The following is a 19,794-nucleotide window of genomic DNA, read 5'->3' on the forward strand; positions in this document are numbered from 1 at the left end:
ACTTTTCTATTTCCAAACATTTCATCACCCCCAAAGGAAACCTGGTACCCAGTAAGCAGTCATTCCACATCCCCCTACCCTCAACCCTTAGCAACCACTAATCTGCATCTGTCTCTGTAGATTTACCTATTATGGTTATTTCATGTAAATGGAATCATACAATATGTGACCTTTGTTTTTGGCCTCTTTTGCTTAGCTTAATGTTTTTGATGTTCATCTACATTGTAGCATATATCAGTACCTTGTTCCTTTCTATCACTGAATATTATTCTATTGTATGGATATATAGCATTTGGTTTATCCATTTATATGTCAATGGTGGTTTGAGTTGTTTCCATCTTTTTGCTATTGTGAATAGTGCTACTGTGAATATGTGCGTACATGTATTTGTTTGAGTATCTGTTTTCAGTTCTTTTGAGTATATAACTAAGACTGGAATTGCTGGGTTATATGGAAAGTCTATGCTTACTTTTTTGAGGAGGAACTGCCAAACTGTAATAAATGTGTTTTAAGCCACTAAATTTGTGGCAATTTTTAAGCGGTGATAGAAAACAAATGTTCTGAGAAACAACAATAAAATTCAGATAAAATGTCCATGTATAGAATTAGTATGTGGAAGATCAAGGACTTGATCTCAGATCTGTCTGACATTAGGTACAGGGATCATAAGCATGTCCATATCAATTCACATTTTCAACAAAAGTTTCCTGAGTTCCTAATATAAGTCAGTGGTTCTCAAAGTGTCTTCACCAATAGCATCAGTATTACTTGGGAGCTTGTTAGAAATGCACATGATCAAGCCCTACCCTAGACCTTCTAAATCAGAAACTCTGGTTGTGATCCAGCAACTTGAGTTTTAATAAGCCTCTGGGAGCTTCTGATGAACACTAAAGCTTGAGATCCACTGCTGTTGTCAAACAATGATCTAGGAATTTAAGCTAAGGAAATGATGGAAATGAACATTCCCTCATTGAATGCACAGTTTACTGGGTGAAGTTGATAGGTAAGCAAACAATTCCAACACAGCAGCTAGAAAGAGGGTATACATTATGATCTGTTAAACTCATAGAAGACTTAAGCCTTCTTTGGAAACATGAGTTTCTTCATAGAGAAGATGACATACAAGAAGGGACTTAAAGAAGAAGTAGATTACTTCTGCAGTTGATGAAAAATGAAAACATTTAAGGGGATGCAGATATTCCGTGTAAAGTGATGGAAGCATGGACCACAGCGCTGCCCCGGGGAGTGTAGGAGGCATACAGGAGAATGTAGGGAAGATGTCGGAAGATAAGACTACACAAGTGAGCACTCAAAAGTTTGTGCTTCATCTGTATCACTTAATGAACCATAAAAGAATATTTAAAAGGAACAGCATCTACTTGGAATTTCATTTCAGAAGGCTAAATTTGATGGGAGAAAGGTGTAGAACATGAATGGGAAGACTTTGTTGTATAATTTGCTAGTTTAATCAATATGTAACATCGCTAGGCCTCAATGTTCTCTTCTCCACAATATAAGCACATATTAATCCTTTCAGCTCCATTCAAGGAGTCTTTACTTAAAAATCAGTTATTTGTTCACACTTATTTTCATTTTTTGTTTTTGTTTTTGCTTTTTGTTTGGGACAGCAGTAATTGTTCTGTAAAACGTTGCTATCATTATCCAAAATATTCAACTGTCTCTCTACCTTGACCTTCTGAATTATGACCTGTTAATATTTACTGAGTTAATAAGCATAATAGTGTTTAATGAGTGCTTCCTATTTGTTAGGAAGCATGGTAAATTCTTTCCTTGTATTATTAAATATAGTTACATAAAGTACATTTTCTCCAACTTTAATGTGCCTGGGATTAAGTGGGAATCTTGCTAAAAGGCAAATTCTGATTTGGAAGGTCTGGGGTTGAGTCACAGATTCTGTATTTCTAGCAAGCTCTTATGTGATGTCAGTGCTGCTGGACTGAAGGCCATACTTTGAGTATCAAGCATATAAACAACCTTGTTTTGTAAATAAGAAAAGAGTAATTAAGATAGTAAAAAATTTACTGAGACCACAGAGCTAAGTAGAGTCAGGATCTGAATCAGGGATATCTGATCAACCAATAAAGAGGCTACCGAGGTGCTGGACGATGCAGAGATTAGAGCTAGCAGACTATATTTGGAGGAGGAGGCTAGCCTATCTTAAATATGAGAATTTACTGGGAAATGGTGGGAGATAGCGTAAAGTAAGTTGATTACAACCTCCTAATGGAATTTTTTGAAAGCTACTGAAGGATTTTGAACTGATAAAGATGGTTTCTAAAGTTTATCTTTGAACTAAATTAATTAATGGAATGCCACAATAAAGTTCTAGAGCTAAGAATGAGTGACCCTAAAAATATCCGCCTTAACTTTTGTTTTACAGTTAGGAAAACTGAGGCCTGGAGAGGGGCCCCAAGGTGAAAATGTAAATCTAGAGTCAAGCTGGGCCTTACTCATGATGCATGGTCCATTGTTGGAGCTCAATAAGAGATTAAATGTGAAGGCTTCAGATTGTTAGTACAAAATACTGAACTAGGGTTCTTTCTAAGGAAACAGACAAAAGCCACAGGGTATTTTCACATGCCCTGCAGTGTTCTGCTTTTCTAGGTTTGTATGTTTGGGTTTGTATGTATATGCTGCCACTGTCTTAAAATTATGTTTTCTTGTTCTTCAGGTTAGTGAAACGGTCTAAAAATGGCTTTGATAAAACGGTACTAAATATTGAGACATTTTCTGGGTTACTCTTGGTGCATGCTGAGAGAAGCATTATGCTGGGATATGAATGTATGTTGGGGTTCAGGAGGGGGAGTAACATTTACCCTTTCACGTGAAAATAGTCAATGTAGGTGGCATAGACATTGGCAGATTTCACCACAGGGCCACAATTTCAAATTTAAGCTTTTCTATGTCATACTTTTCTGGTTTGTCAACAGATTCAGAGGGGAAATTGGCAAGTTCACTGAGTGTCGGAGAACTGGGCGAGTGTCAAGTGTTCATGTTGCTTTTGGAGTCAGGGGCTCCCTGCAATATCATCTGAAACCCGAACGCCAAATTGAAACGGAGAATACCCTAGTTACTTTGCATAATTCGAGCAGCCAAGCTGAAAGTTATTTGGACCTTGGTCTTATTTATAAGTTTTGCTATTCACTAAATCTGCAGTCATTAGAGATCACTCTGGCGTCCACAGCTGAGCTGTGGAACACCACAATGAGGAGAGTGCTACTTCCCGCTTTTCATTTTCAGAAGCACTGTCAGAGCTAATCTTTAAGTGGGAAAAGCACATGATTTCAATTAGTTTCTAGGGGGTAGCAATGTGGAAACTCATTTATTTGATACCCTGAAATCTCAAATTGTTCTTATGCACCACAACCAAGGAAGCTGAAGAAACCAATGACTTTATCACTATCTTTTACGTGTCTTCTGAACTACAGTCAGAAAGAGCTTATTCATAATAAATACACATAACACACACACACACACAATTTGTTGAAGGAGTGACAGGGTTGCTGGGCATTTTGATGAGCCTGACAATTTGTATTCAGATATTTTGAGATGCCCTTTTTTGGAGAATTGTTTTTGATGTAGATAGTTAGATGCAGAAAACAGGAATTCAATGAAACTATTATTTGGGGAGGTGGGCAAAGAAAAAGGGGGAAAGAAGACATCAATACACACCCAAGTCATATGCTGCTTCTTCCATTCCCTGCCTCATATTCCATTATTCTGAAGTAAGATAATGTTTAGAGAAGTTCTCAGTAAACTAGTACTATGCAGCAACTTTTAGACAGTTGGGTCTCACCATTCTGCCTGCCATTATATGACTATGAAATTCAGAATGTCAGTATGCTCATAAGATCACTCCAAAAATAGGGACATGACTGAAGCATCCAGCATTCCACCAGCCTTGAGTTTTCTTCTGAGCCATCCCTTCTATGTGTGAGTTCTTCGTTTGGTCCATTAGGTCTTCTCCACATCACTATCTCAGCCTAGCTCACATACAATACCTGGACGTTGACCGAACTGGTCACCTAGAATCAATTTGTCAGCCTTATGTCATGGATCTAATTTACTCTTTTCTGGGGAAAGTCGTTCTGATAATGATTTCTTTCCTGGTCCTTAAAACCCATCTTTTCTGAACTTTTCCAATGGGTACATACCCCCTGTCTGAAGCTTAATATCCTAGACTCAAATGCCTCTCCAACTCATTATTGCTGCCTACTTTTTGCCACAGATCTTAGAAGGCACAGCCCTAGACCCCACTCTTAATTGTCCAATGATTCTCTTTATTTATTTAAAATTCTCCTTTGTGTGACCTTGGGAAAATCAATTTATCTCTGAGTCTTATTGTCCCTTATGTCTAAAGTGCAAAGATTGAAAACGTTGCTCTCACAAGTCTGTACATCACCATCAAATTACAGTGCTAGTAAAGTAAGGATGAAAAGTGATGTGCATTACCGAGGTGAGGGAATATCAAACCTAGAAACCAAAATTCCTTCCAAGAGTCAGTCTAAGCTGATAAGATAAGACATTTCCCAATTTCCATAATCAATAATCAAAAAGATCACCAATCAAAATATAATACAGGCATACCTCTTCTAATTGCACTTCACTTTACTGCGCTTTGCAGATATTGCATTTTTTACAGGACCCTCCACCAGCACAAAGATTACGACTTGCCAAAGGCTCAGATGATGGTTAGCATTTTTTAACAAAAAAGTATTTTTTAATTAAGGTATGTATGTTACTTTTTTAGACATAATGCTATTGCAAACTTAATAGACTACAGTATAGTATAAACATAACTTTTATGTGTACTGGGAAACCAAAAAATTTGTGCAACCTGCTTTATTGCGATAGTCGTTTTATTGTGGTGATCTGGAACTGAACCCACAGTACCTCCAAGGTATGCCTGTACTGCCATGCCACTCCCTTCTTGCCTATCTGTAGCATTTCCTTAATATAAAAGCTGAGTGAGCCCCTGTTGTCTATTTGGCCTTTGATGTATAGCTGTGCAGTAGATGACTCTCCAGCAAGTACACGGTTATGGTCACTAAATATAAAGTTCTTTGGATCATTGAGATGACACAGACAATTAATTCAGAAAGAGCCTCCTTAGAAACCTATGCATAAGGTAGAAGAACCTCTACAATGTGCTTCAGAGAACTCTCATTGTCAAAGAGAAAAGCAATAGAATCACAGGAATTTTTCAAAGTTGTAATTTGGTAAGGGAGCCTAGTCTGTGTGGCATTCACTAGCCTGTGAATCTGTGCCAATAATAATTACCAAATGTTTCCAACATGAACAACCCATAGAAATTAAAAGATTAAGTATGGTTATTGGCTTTACTTTCTCTCAGATAACTTACATGTAAAGCCAGGGAGCCGTCTCCACACCCTGTCCCCTCCTTCACTACTCCGTACAGTCACCTGCAATCCCCTAAACATTTTATCTCACAGATTCAAACTCTCATGACATCCCTCTTGCCAGTAGTTTCCTTCAGGTTTTACCATCTCTTGCTTGAATTGTTGAGCAATTATTATATTTAGTCTTCTTCCTTTTCCTTTATTTTAACCTCTTTAATCTGTCATATGATGCTAGCATTACATTCCTAAAATTACATCTCTGATGTCACTCCCAGCCTAAAAATTTCTAAAAATGGATATTTAGAGTCCTTATCTGGGTCTATTAAATATTCCTTTCTAGTTCCACATTTTCCCATCTAGGCATCCCTGTAGCACTTGCCTTTCTATAACGAAATATTTAAGACATGTTCTTCACTATAAATATCATGCATTTCCGTATCTCTTTGCTTCAATATATACTGTTTCTTCAGTATGTATTGATACTTGGTAAATCCTTACTCTTTCTTTAAATCTCTGTCCTCTCTATGAAAATAGTTCTCAGGTCTCCAGGAATAATTGGGTATCCTTCCTCTGTAATACAATAATAACCTGTTGATGTATCTGTTATTATTCATAATACTGATCACTATAATGGACTGTGAGAGAGGACCCCACCTAATCCAACTTATAAGGCCTGTACTATGCCAAGAATATTTCAAGCACTAAATAAATGGTATATGTAGAGGGAGATGGACTAACAGAAAACATTTGAAAGAACAAAAAGAATCCACTGGGTGGAATTTAACTTAACAGAAGAATAATGCCCTGAGTTAATTCTGTGTTGCCTTTTCTGGAGAATGTTCAAGAAGTTACATGTGGCCTATATTTAGGCTCATTGGAGGATCAGTTTTTAAGTATATTTGCCAAGCAGCTGGAAATTTTCTTGTCCAAAGTCATTTTACACTTCTCTTTCTTTTCCACCATGGATAAACATAGCTAACTCATCAAGATACAGAAGATGCAGGACGTAGTGGTGTTTGCATCAGAGGAAGCACCTACATGAGCAAACACAGATGCAGAGAACTTGGGTTGGGGAGAGAGAGAGAGCAGAAGCTCACAGCCGCAATTAGCATTTTGCAGAGCTCAGTGGAAAGAAAAAAAAGCTTTTTGTAAAAATCAGTTAATTAAAACTCAATAATCAGAGTTTTCTTCTAACAAGGACGACGTATTAGAGTTTTCTAGGGAAAGAGAACCAATAGAGAACCAAATCAATCTCTCTCTCTCTCCATATGTATATATAAATAAATAAAAACTCATGTGATTGTGGAGGCTGAGAAGTCCCATGGTCTGTTGTCTGCAAGCTGGAGACCCAGGAAAGCTGGTGGTATAGTTCCGGTCTGAATCCAGAGACCCGAGAACCAGAATGTGCATGGTGTAAGTCCGAGACCATGGGCAGGAGAAGACTAATATCTCATCTCAGGCAACAGGCAGAGTGAATTCTCCCTTCCTCTGCCTTTTTGTTCTAGCTAGGCCCTCAACAGATTGGCTGAGGCCAACCCACATTGGGTGGGACAATCTGCTTTATGCATCTACTGATTCAAATGTCCTTCTAGAAATGTCCTCACAGAAACACCCAGAATAATGTTTAACCAGATATCTAAGCATTCTGGGGCCAATCAAGTCAAAGGTAATTTAGAAACAAACCTTCTTTAGCAAGTAGTGGACATTCTAGCAGAAGCGAGACATCGTGGAACATGCAGAAGAGAAGAAAAACTATTTCCTCAGCTCCATTAGTTAACAGTAATCTCTAGGTCCTATACTGGGGAAGTGGAAGCTAAGATCCAAATTTATGTTCTGTCTAGTAGAGATCATTCTATGTAGAATGAGGTGTACTAAATTCTCCACATATACTAGTGATTCTCAATTGGAGGTGATTTGAAAATGATCTCAGGGGACATTTGGCAAAGTCTAGAGACATTTTGGTTGTCACAAGTAGGGGGAGAATCTGGGGGGTGCCCTACTAGCGTCTACAGGGTAGAAGTCAGGGATACTGCTAACTGTCTTATAATGCACAAGGCCAACAACAAAGGATCATCTGGTCCAAAATATCAACATCTCCAAGTTTGGGAAACTCTTTTAGAGATTGTTGACTTTGATGTTCTTAGCAATTGCTTTATTAGTTTTGATAAAAGTCAGTTAAAAGAAATAACTGAAAGAACAAACAAAAAAATCTAAACATGTTTATATGCAGATACCCAAATCTGCTGACTTTAGCTGAGTGGTAGCTTTTTGAGCATGGTGCTGCAAGAGAGACAAATTAGGCAACCTCCTCCTTTCCTGCCTCTCAAAGTCCCTGCTTCTGGATCCCGATTTCTGCTCACATATGGGTGGGCTACATTTTATGTGAGCAAGCAAGTAGACTACAGCTTGAGCAAAGGTGTGGTGATCCACGATAGGAAGGTAGATCCCACATGTAGTGCACCTTAGCAGGAATGGGCTGCCTAACTGACACAGAATTCTCAAAGGTGGGATTCCATTCCCTCTATTCTTCAGTCTCCTGGAATCCAGACTTGAAGGAGCACTGCACTGACAACCAGAGGATCTGAATTCATGAGTTGGTCTTGGATTTGCCTTTCTGTCCCTCAGTCTCTACATATGCAAAATGGATGATCAAAAAAAGTTCAGACATTTTGCCCCCTAGCAACAAGATAATTTCTGAAAATGCCATCCAGTGTGGAAACTCACAGTGTAAACTAGCTAAAAATGGTGTTTCCCTGGTGAAAGGAGTGACTATTTCCTGGGTTCTCCCTGCTCAATCAACCCCTGCCCTGAGGGTCTTTAGAACACCTAGGGGTTTGGAACATACAGACACACTGGAAATGTCTATGAGTAGAGCCATGTGGTTACTCCCCTGCTTCCTTTCCATTGCCTTAGGATATTAATCGCTTTTGCAAGTCATCAAATATTGATTAATTTCCTCACTCTTTCAGGCAATATTCAGGGTGCTTCTACGGTGCAGAGATTGTACACAAAGAATGATTTTTGAGCTTTAATGCCAATAAGAGTCATCTGGTGGATTTGTTAAAAATGCAGATACCCTGGCCAGACTGCTAGAGAGTCAGATATTTTAGTTGTAGAGGGCAAGTGTTGGCTGCTTTTCCATTTATCTAGTTCTTTCTTCTTTCAGCAACACCACCTATATTTTCTTTTAAGGGACCAACCCTACACTTAGCCCTGCAGCTTGTCTAGAATTGACCTTGCAATTAGTTCTACATAGGTGCATGGGTGGGCACATACCTAATATGGAACAATGCTCTCTAGTGCTGGAAAATAACTTGACTTGCTTTTTCACTGAACCCCTCTGTCCCTTGAATGGTGTAGGATTACCTCTATAAGGTCTGGAATTCTTGCACCCATTGTTGCCACACATGAGGAGTTGACCTAAGGATGAAACCATGTGTGTAAGCTTCCCCTGTGCATTTAGAATGGAAAATAATATATAGACTACATTTATGTTGAACATTTTAGGAATACATATATTTCACAATGAGAGGTACACCCGCATTCCCTTGATTTATTCTAAAGTGGATCTTATACTGCTAGCATTTCATATTGGAGTAGCAAGGAAGGAAAAAGTACATATGCGCTGTGACAAAAACCCTCAAAATAGTTTATATTATGTTGGTGGTTGACACTATGCTTATGCTTATGTTGAAAAAATATGTTTGTGCCTATCAAATGTGTTTTATTTTTTAACATATTTTCATATATGTCAAAGTAGGATTTTGAACTAGTGTTCATTACCAGGATTGAATCCTTGAGTTCAGTTCTAATTTATGTCTCATTCTGAAGAAATTTTAAGCTTAAATAAGACTGGACTCAGAGGTCAGTCATTCTATTAAAATGAAATTACAAAATAATCTCTTTTGCACATGATCCAATGATATTAAACTGGCATTGATCTAATTGACCCTTTTGTACAATTTTAAAACATTTCCTGTTGTTAATAGGCAAATATTGCAATAAACCAAGAGGACCTTGTTCAAACGTATTATCAAAATTGTGAAGAAAAGTATATTTTGACTTTAACTCAACCAGTTCTGATAAATCAACAAGCTCTCTTTCACATTTAGTAATTTTAATTATTTAATCTGAGAATTTATAGATATTTCCTATGAATTTGTTTGAAAATAGTTCATTAATATTTTCTACTTTGTGCTAGGGACTATGAAGATAAATTTAAAAACTAGATTTTATTGCACTACAAGTATACTATAAAATGCAGACCTGTCTTCCAACATTCAAGATATGTTATGCTGTGGAGACAAAAAAATAAACAATAGATATGTATACCTGTAACAGGCACTACAATTAATATGAATTACCATTTCTGACTCTCTGATATATGCAAGTCACTACTGGTATATATAACCAGCTACCATCTATAATGACCACCCATTTCAGTTTTGTTTACAAGACACAATTGGTATTGATTTCAAGTTTTAAAGGACCAAATTATAAGCAAACTTTTCTCACATGATATGTAATTCAGGGACAGCTTTAATGGGAAATATTTGGCATATGGGGTCTTAAGGAAGGTGGAATGATCCATCTCTCATGGTTTTTTTATTTTCTTGTCAAATCTACACAAAATCTTTGCAAGCGTTCAGTGAATTGGGGCTCATTTTCATGGCCCCTAAGATTAGGTCTCGCACCTCAACCCCCTTGCCAAGATTTCCCAGAGATGTCCCTGAATATTCATTCCATCAAACAATGACTTCTGATTTCTTTTACCCAGGTAAGCTGGGCATTGTGGCAAAAAGCTATTCTTCACTGTCACGCACATCACATAGACTAGCCTCTGCTGGCAGTTCAAGATAAGTGATATCTGCTGGAAGAGAGTCAAAGATGTAAATCCTTTCTGTGCCTTATGTACTGCAGACTTGTTTAGCACAAGAGTGTCTGGATGCTGGAGAAGCTGATCTCCTTCAAAAGACTTACAAACTTCAAAACCACGATGCTGGAGAGAAAGTGGGGAGGTGAGGTCAAGGGCAGGAGGGGAAATGCAGTGGGAGGAAGGAGGGGAGAAGAAGACTGTCTTTCTTGGCAGAAACAGTGTAAAGTAGTGAATCTGGCAGCAAACATAGACTCAAAAGTTATCAGTTCTCTTTGATGCTTCTATCTGGATATATTACCTTGGGAAAATCACTGAAGTCTCTAGTCCTTGGTGTCCTCATTTGTAAGGTAGGAATTATTACCTCTGATACCTGCGTCAGAGGGGTGGGCATTTTGGGGCACAATGATTTTATAGGTAACATAGTTTACATCGCTGCAGCTCTGCCTCTGGTCACAATTCCTCTCCAAATGGTGTATTTCCTCTCATCTCATATGAGGATATACAAAGAAGGCAACTCTCAAAGAGATCCTTCTTGCAGTGTAAAAAGACAAAATCTAAGAGGAAAGAGTAGTGTCGGCATTGGGAAGAGTAGTTTTATTCTCCCTATCCAGGAGTTAGGAGCAAGTGGCAGCCAGAATGGCTGGTGGTAGTATATTTAGACTCTCTAATCAGATAGACCTAGATTTGACACTGAGTAGGTTACTTACCTTGTTAAACTTCATTGGAACTCCTCTGCAGAATGAGTGAGATGATAGCATCTATCTCCTAGTGTTGATGAGATTATGCTTGGCCCCATGTCTGGCATAGAAATGCTCTCAACGGTTTGTCATTGTTGATCTTCTGTTGTTTTTGTTATTATACTTTTCTGTTATTACCAGGAGTATCATTAGCTTCTACTGAGTAAATATGTCTGTGCAGCACTTACCCAGAAGGGCTTTATAGAGTTGACCACGTGAGAAGCCACCAATAGAATGTCAGCATCTACAGTTAGGAATTCCTGTTCCCGTAACTTTTGATTTGGGGCTTATATTTGAAAGCCCTTTTTGTTTTCTCTCTTCATGGTGTTCTAATTTATATGGGCTAAGTCTCCCAATAGAGAGTCAAATGAGTATCTCATGCCTTAGTTTCAGCTCTTCTGGTGGATAATTACTTGTTACTTGTCTTGTTCACTCAGACCTTGTAAAGTAAAATTTTATACATGCCACCTAGTCTATATTTTAAGTCATGTAATCAACCCCAAATATGCTCTTAAAAGATGGTATTGTATTATGGAGAAAGACGTAGAAACATGTCTTTACTATTTTGTTCAGGGTTCTGCCTATTAAAGGAAACCGCTTTTATGATCCACAAGTGTGGACCTGCCTTGGAGAGGCTGAGGAGCTCTGAAGGAGTTATGTCTCCTACGAGGTGATTGCACTCTGTTCCCGCTCTCTGAGTAATCTCTACTGCATGTGAGACCACCCCTAAGACGGCAAAAACTGATTCTTGATGCCAAAACATCTTAGATATTAGAAGGTCTTATGGCCCTCCAGAGGGCCACAGAAGGGTCCTTAGGGGGTGAATGAAAATAGGATTGAAATGTACTACTGTAAGTCTATTGAGGTCTCCAAAATGACTCACCTGTACTGTCCTATCCAGACATAAGATTTGGAAACACCTGAGAGAAAAGCCAATGGTAATCTGTTATGGACTGAATTGTGTCCCTGCAAAATTCATGTGTTGAAGCCTTAACGTGTAGCACATTAGAATGTGACTGTATTTGGAGATAGGGCCATTACAGAGGTGTTTGAGGTTAAATGAGATCAAAAGGGTAGAACCCTAACTCAATATGACTGGTGCTCTTTAAGAAGGGGAAGAGACACTAGAGATATGAGTACAGAGAATAGGCCACGTGAGGACACAGCAAGAAGGCAGTCATCTGCAAACCATGGAGAGAGGCCTCAGGAAAAACCAACCCTGCCCACACCTTGATCTTAGATTTCTAGCCTCCAGAATTGTGAGAAAATATTTCTGTTGTTTAAGCTACCCAGTGTGGTATTTTGTTATGGCAGCCGTATTAAACTGATACAGAACCAAAGCATCAATTTTATATTATAAAGCTAATACTCCACATTGTCAGAAAGTGGAATTACTCATCTTGAAACTCAAAAGTCGTCAGACTTACCCACCAAGTTGCAAGAAGTGATGTAAAACTGCGTACTTCTCCATGTGAGGGCTGAGTGTGGAAATTTTAGCAGGGCACAGAAGAAAAAAGGACATGCTGTATGTGACCAGGACTGAAATAACTTTCAAGAGGTCTGTGACAGAAGTGACTAGGTTATGTGTGCCCCATTTCTAATTCTAAATGCGTCACTCACATTAAGTAACTTCTTCATTCACGGAAAGTAGTGAATGAAAAGTAGAAAGAGGTCAGAAATGTGAAATTACTGGAGCTCCCTCCACATGGAAGGAAACATCTGGACAGTGACCATCTCTATCACCAGTCTGGCAAACTGTCTCAGAGATAGAGCTCATTAGCCTTCTCTACATAGATCTAAAATGATGGATCCTAAGCACTCGGGTACCAGGAGGAATTAGCTCCTTTGCTATTTTCCCTTTTGGCTAAAAATAAGTAACCAAGTGAAAGACTTGAGTCATGAACTAAAAATCAGTTAGGTTAAAATGAAAAATGAGGGGCCGGCCCGGTGGCGCAAGTGGTTGGGTGCGCGCGCTCCGCTGCGGCGGCCCGGGGTTCGCTGGTTCGGATCCCGGGCGCACACCGACGCACTGCTTGGCAAGCCATGCTGTGGCGGCATCCCATATAAAGTGGAGGAAGATGGGCACGGATGTTAGCCCAGGGCCGTCTTCCTCAGCAAAAAAAGAGGAGGATTGGCGGATGTTAGCACAGGGCTGATCTCCTCACAAAAAAAAAAAAAAAAAAAAAAAAAGAAAAATGAATGAGATGATATTAATAATAATAATAAATAATAATGGCAGCTAAGGTGTATTGCTTATTTGCAATGTCAGACGCTATCCTAACTACTATGCATTTACATGCTATCTCTAATGCAATTTACACAATAATTCTATTATAGGTACTATTATTATTTATATTTTAGACATGAGGAAACTGAGACTCAAAGAGATTAATAACTTTTCTGTGCTCATTCAACTAACATTTAAAGAAGCCTGAATGAATAAACCTAGAAGAGAGAAATAAAGTGGGAAATTCTGTCCCCCGTATTTTTGAGTGGCTGGAGTTTGACTTTTCCTGGATGGATTTCTGCAGAGTCTGTGGCTGGAATATGTCAGTTATTGCCAAAGTGAACCAGGACACCGGGGAAGAGCCAGGGCAGAGAGATGAGAAAAATAACCAAGAGACTAAGAGAAATCTATCAAATTGTTGAACTGAAGGAATCAGAGGTAGATACAGCATAGGAGGGTGGAGACAAAGATCTTGTTCCCAGAAGATGAGAGAAACTATTGTATGAGGGCACGAGTGGATAGTTCATCCATGGTGATTGCTTAGAATTGGGGTTGGTGATCATACCTTATTTCTCTGACATTCAGGGATGGAAGATGGAGACACCTGACCAGAGAGTCAAGGGCTAAATAAAAGAAGAAGAGTCCAATGGAAACCTAAAATTACACCAAAGCAAAGGAGTACAGTGAAATTTTACTGGGCGTCACAGTACTGCTCCAACACAGAAGGGCCCTCAGCATAGCTAGGATAACATCAGAACACCTGACGATTTGACCTGCAAGAACAAAAATGCCAATTTCAATAGTAATTTATATTTATAACTCACACTTATTTCTCATCCTCATAACCATTCTATGAAGTATAAAGAGTAATTATTAATGTCATTTACAAGAGAGGAAACTGAGAAGTGACTCATCTGAGATTATACAGCAAGTGAGTAAAGCCAGGGCTCTGATCTGAGTAATAAAAGATCATTGGGATGGTAATGTGTTAGGTACTTGCCGGCCACTGTTACTATCCATTTCCCTGTGGAATACTGGGCCCAAGGCTGATCTATGGATACACCTGAGTCATTAGGGTAACGTGACTCATTGTTGTAAAGGACAACAGTTGGCAAGGATACTACCTTTTATTTGACTCCACTTTCCTCTGCAGAAAAAGGATGTCACCAACTTCTAGGATGTTAGTGGAGGGAAAATAAGATAATTGACTTAGGTGTATCTTTCTTGGAAGAGAAATAGCATATTTTTGAGGAGTGGGCAACAGTATGAAAGGCTACGTCAATGATTTTGAAGCTGGGCTGGGCCATTTTGAATTGAGAATCCCAACAAAAACAATTGGACCAGCAGCAACAAGCATTCCAAATAAGAGTGTCACGTGGGCTGTGACTCAAGATTCCATTTTCTCATGGGATAGGCAATGAGCGGGCCAAGGACCTGACCCTGGAGCAACTCCTGATCCAGTGATATTTATGCAGAGATATCTTGGTTGTGTTGCAGCCGTAACACATCATTTCCACATGTTTGCCGAACATCATTGGCAGCGTCTTTTGAGAGGCTGCTAAAGAAGAACGGGACTGGGGCTTTATTGATTCTGCTGTTCCTGCACTTTCTTTTGTGGGGAAGGCAGAATGCCACCCATACCAAGAGAGATTGTTGCAATGTATGTGTGTTACATTTGAACTTCAAACCTCCAATAATGTTCTCAATTGTGTCTTTGTAATGAGTCCTTATGTTTCAGAGCTGCTTAGGAATCAAGAACAAAAAGGTAGAAATTCTCAAAAGGAAGTTGATCTTTTGAAAAAGTATGTTCTTGGCATTAATCTAGCTGACTCTTTCTACTACCCCCAATAATTCTTTTCCCAATCTACCCAACCAGCACACTCTTCACTTTAATTAAGGGGTGGGGGGAGAGTAGAGGGAGAGGAAGACAGGAAGAGGGAAAGGGTAAACAAGAGAACCTATGCTAGAATTCTAGCAGACCACTAAGGCTCCTAGGCAGATAATGATCAAATATGGGTGCTCCATAAGGAATTCTGAGAGGGAGAGTGTCTGAGAAGCATCTTCTTTCTGAGTGGCTTTTTATCCCTTCAATTAAGTATGGACAGACGTGCAGACTATTGGCCTTCTATCTATAGAAACACTCCCCAGACTGGATAGTCCCAGCTTCCCATTCACCTGTCTTCTATGAGAAACATCTTCTGCAATGGTTTTGGACAAATCCCCAGACTTTTCTGTACTCACCGGCTTCACAGATTTTACTTCTTATCACAGCTACCTTGTTGCCGTGTATCCTCTGCCCCAACTATATTATGCAACTATTTGCTACTATTTTGGGTTATACAATTCTCTTCTACCACTTTAGGAAATTCATAGATATTTTCTAGAAATATAAATGTATATGTATATTTTCTTCCTATAATTATCACTGATAAGTATCAAACTTCCTTCCTCCCCACCCCCATGCAGTATTTTCAAGGTCTTCTTGAATTGGTAGAAGAGAATTATTTGTAAAAAGGGATTGACATTTCTTTCCCACAAACCCTCTCCATCTCATCAGTCAACCCAGGAAAAGAGACTTTTTGGCTAAGATAAAATTCTTAGAGTTTCCCAACATGTGATGTTTTTCAAACAATTTGAGGAGGGAACAGATTCATATTCAGTACCATCCTATAGTCGTTCTGTTTTCTCGTTTATATGACTAACTTAGTCTGTTTTTTCCCTCCTCTTCAGTTAAATTTCCTTTGGATGTAATAACCTTTTCTCTCCTCACTACCCCGTCAATCCATACCAAATACTCTCCACACATAGCTGTTCATTTTCAACGTCCCTCTGAAATTTTAAATGTTGCATTTGCATTTCACTCAATGTTTAAAATACAGCAAGCTGAAAATGAAATGAAACCATAGGAGAGGGCCTTTCAGTGAATGAAAAATAGTAGTAAATCCAGTGTTCTGACCCCAATTATCGTTGTTCAACCCGTGAGGCCCCTTTCATTCATTGTACTCAGTGGGAAACGCTGACACAATCCCCTCACAGAGCCCACGCCCATCTCCCTCTGTTCCCATCGGAGTTCCTGTGTGCAGAATGCTCACAGTGTTGAGACATTTGCTTTCAGTCCATCTTGTATTCCCTAAAATGAAGCCTTGAGGGCTTGTAGCAAAACAAAAGCTAATCTTTCTGTGACTATACTGGACTTTAAAACTCTAAGCATAATAAGGACTTTGGTGGTGTGTTTTGACGCAGGGAGAACCATTTCTACCAGTTTTCAAAAACAGATATATTGTCCATGGATAGTACAGCAGTTTCTTATCCTTCTCATGGAATTAGCAAGATTATTATTACCATGCAAAATTGAAGTTCTCTGCCCGATGTGCATAAACAAGCCAATTAATTATGGCACCAGCCTTTGAGGGGAGAAATCAGCTTTATTCTGCAAGATTGATCTCCAGGGAGACAGGGGCCGTGTGCCCTCAGATCTATCTCTCCGATTGAGGATTTGGGACAAAATTTAAGAGGTTAGGGAGAACAGGTTGGCATGCAGAAATGCTGATGGGACAGGTTTTGATTGGTGGGCTTCAGGTATTTACAGAAAAGTTTTAAACATTTATGATGAGGTTCTAAACATTTATGATGAAGTTGGGAAGGAATTTTAACACCGGATCTTCCTGAGTGAGGGACCCCTTGCTTCTGATAAGAGTCTAGCTTTCAAGTTCCGGCCACGTCCTGGTCTTTGGGTTCCACAGAAGGAGGATCTTTTGTTCCAAGGTCATTTCAGGTCATGATTTCTTTCCTTAAGCGTGCCCTGGCTATGTGACTCTGCAGTTTTTCTGAAAGACAATCCTTAATCACTTTGTTGATAAGAGATGAGGTCTGTTTGAACTGGCTCTAAATGAGCCCGTGGTTACATTATCTGTCACTGAGAATAACAAGCAGGCATTGAGAAGAAAGCAGGTTGCTCCACGGAAGACTTTACAAAGAGTATGTCTTTGGAGCCAGATAAACCTGGGTTTAAATATTGTCTCCATCACTTGACGGTAGGGTGACTTTGGGATGCAGCTTTTCTGAGCCTCAGTTTTTCCTCTGTAGAATAGTCACAGTAACACCTGCTTCAAGCTTTGTTGTAAGGATTAAATGACAGGACATATGTAAATTTTCCTTAAATCACCCTGACTAATTACAATTACAAAACATTCAGTATATTGTTGTTATTACTATTGTTATTGTAAACAATACTATTTACTAATATTAGTATGCTAATACCTTTTTGTCTCTGTTGACCTTCTGTCTCTATCTGTCTTCTGAGAGTCACTCAGATGGATATTTTGTTCCTTGGAAATAGCAGTCTTGCAGAACATGTGTATTAAGTGGACTTAGGCTCAAAAAATCCTTTGGTGAGTAAAGTTGATTCATTATTTCAGTATACTGACTAGAGGCTCAGTCTAGTTGGTTAGGCATTCAGTAATGAACAAGGTGGATGAGTTTTCTAGAGCTTACGTTCAAGGGGAGAAAGAGAAATAAACAATTAAATATACAATCAAACCAGATAATTTTGTAGAGTAGTATGTATTATAAAGAAAGTAAAACAGAAGCATGTGACTGTGGGGGGAGATTAATTTGGATTGTGTGGTCAGGGATAAGAGGAGCCTCACACTAGAGATGATTTTGAGTTTATTCCTGAATTCCAAGTAGAATCCAGTCATAGGAAGAGCCGGGATGGGGGGAAAGGGCATTTTGGACTGGCAGGGAGAGCCATTAAGCTGGCACTAGAAAGAAGGCCAATCCTGAGGGCTACTGACTTGGGCAAAGAGGATGGCATATTGAGAGATGAAGAGGAGTAGTAGGCAGAGCAATATTGTCTCAGCCTTTGTAGGCCACCATAAGGGATTTGTATCGTGTTACACTTGGAGAAGTGGGGAAAGGATGCTAGCATGAGACTGGTGAGTTGACTCTTGCTGATGTCCTGTTATGACATGATAATGGCTTGGACCAGGTGATCTCCAGTAGTACAAATGGGCAGTAGTGGATAGATCAGAATATATTTTATATATATTTATATAATTATAATTTATTATGTATATTTTGATATAATGTTTTATATATTATATATGTTTATATAATATGTATCAGAATATATAGGCTTTATTTCATGGGTGTGTGTGATGAGAGAAAGAGAGGAAGAATGAAATAATCCTAAATTATTTCTAGTCATAGCTAAATGAGACAGATGTGAAATCTTCAGAAAAATAATATATCTCGGGAATTATAAAATTAAATCTGGGTATGGAATCAGAACATTGGGAGTTGAATATCAATAATATCAACTATTCACCTTCCTCACTATGTGGCCGTCAGCAAATGATATTATGTCTCAACTTTCATCTTCTATAAAATGGGGATAATAAAACTACATTTATCTATCTGAAAGAAGTGTCTTGAGAGCTAAATAAAATAAAATCACTGTAATTTTATGGTAATATTTTACTGAGTGTTTAATATATGAAATACACCATGCTGAGTATTTTCAGTTTACTCTTTAAACATCAGGTAAATGACGTTCATTACTAGTCCCACCTTACAGGCAATGAGATTCAGGCACAGAGAGATTTAAAATGGACACATGGTCACATAGCTAGATCACAGGTTTAGTTCCCACGCATTCTTGACTCCAGCACCTATGCCATTAATTATTATCTAAAATGTCTCTCAGTACATCCTATAAAGGTTAGCGAAGTTTACAGATGCAAATCATCATTAATATTGTTAATACGAATGATAAAATGGAAAAAATATTTCAATAGGAATAATTTTAAACATCAGAAGATAAACTATGTATGAGGAAAAGTTCAAATTCATCTGAAACATGACTACTTTGTGATGGGAAAGCAACCTGGAAGGAAATTATGTGATAAGTTATCTTAATCCTGTCAATAAGAAAGAAAAGGTTTAGCCTGACAGGGTGACAGTATCTGATATGTATTTGCTATCTCTTACAGCACCTAGCATCTAATATTAGTTCCCTAAATAGGTGTTTAATAAACTCCTACAGAATACCTAAATAAATCTTTTGGACAATAGTCTGTATAATTTCATAATATAAATTTCTGAAAGACAAAGCCTTTTTTTTTTTCTTGTCTTATTTTGCCTTCCCTCATAGTGTTTAGAATGATAGAGGTTCATTGAATTTGTTATTTATCAAATAAAATAAGCTCTTGCTGTTAGGTACTAATGAGAAGGAACATGAGCACAGATGGTACAAAAGTGCCAATAAGTCAATGACTATTTTCATCACTATCCTGAGGCAAAGCAATAATCAAATTGTTGGAGACGAGGGTCCAAATCTGATCTGAAAAAACACTTTATTCTCTTGTTTCTGTTGTTAGTTTATTTTCATTTCCTAATTGGTTAAGCTCTTGTTTAAAACCTAGGATCCTGGAGCACATGGAACCTTGATGATTTTACAATTTACATAATGAATTTTATGTATAGCCACGTTTCATATTCTTTCACTTTGCTGAGCTTTGAAGCGGTATATACCCCAGAGATGTCAAGATATTACATTGGACATGTAAGGAA

Source organism: Ceratotherium simum, chromosome 30 (assembly GCF_057802395.1).
Source record: "Ceratotherium simum simum isolate JZ-2026a chromosome 30, ASM5780239v1, whole genome shotgun sequence".
Lineage (NCBI taxonomy): Eukaryota > Metazoa > Chordata > Mammalia > Perissodactyla > Rhinocerotidae > Ceratotherium > Ceratotherium simum.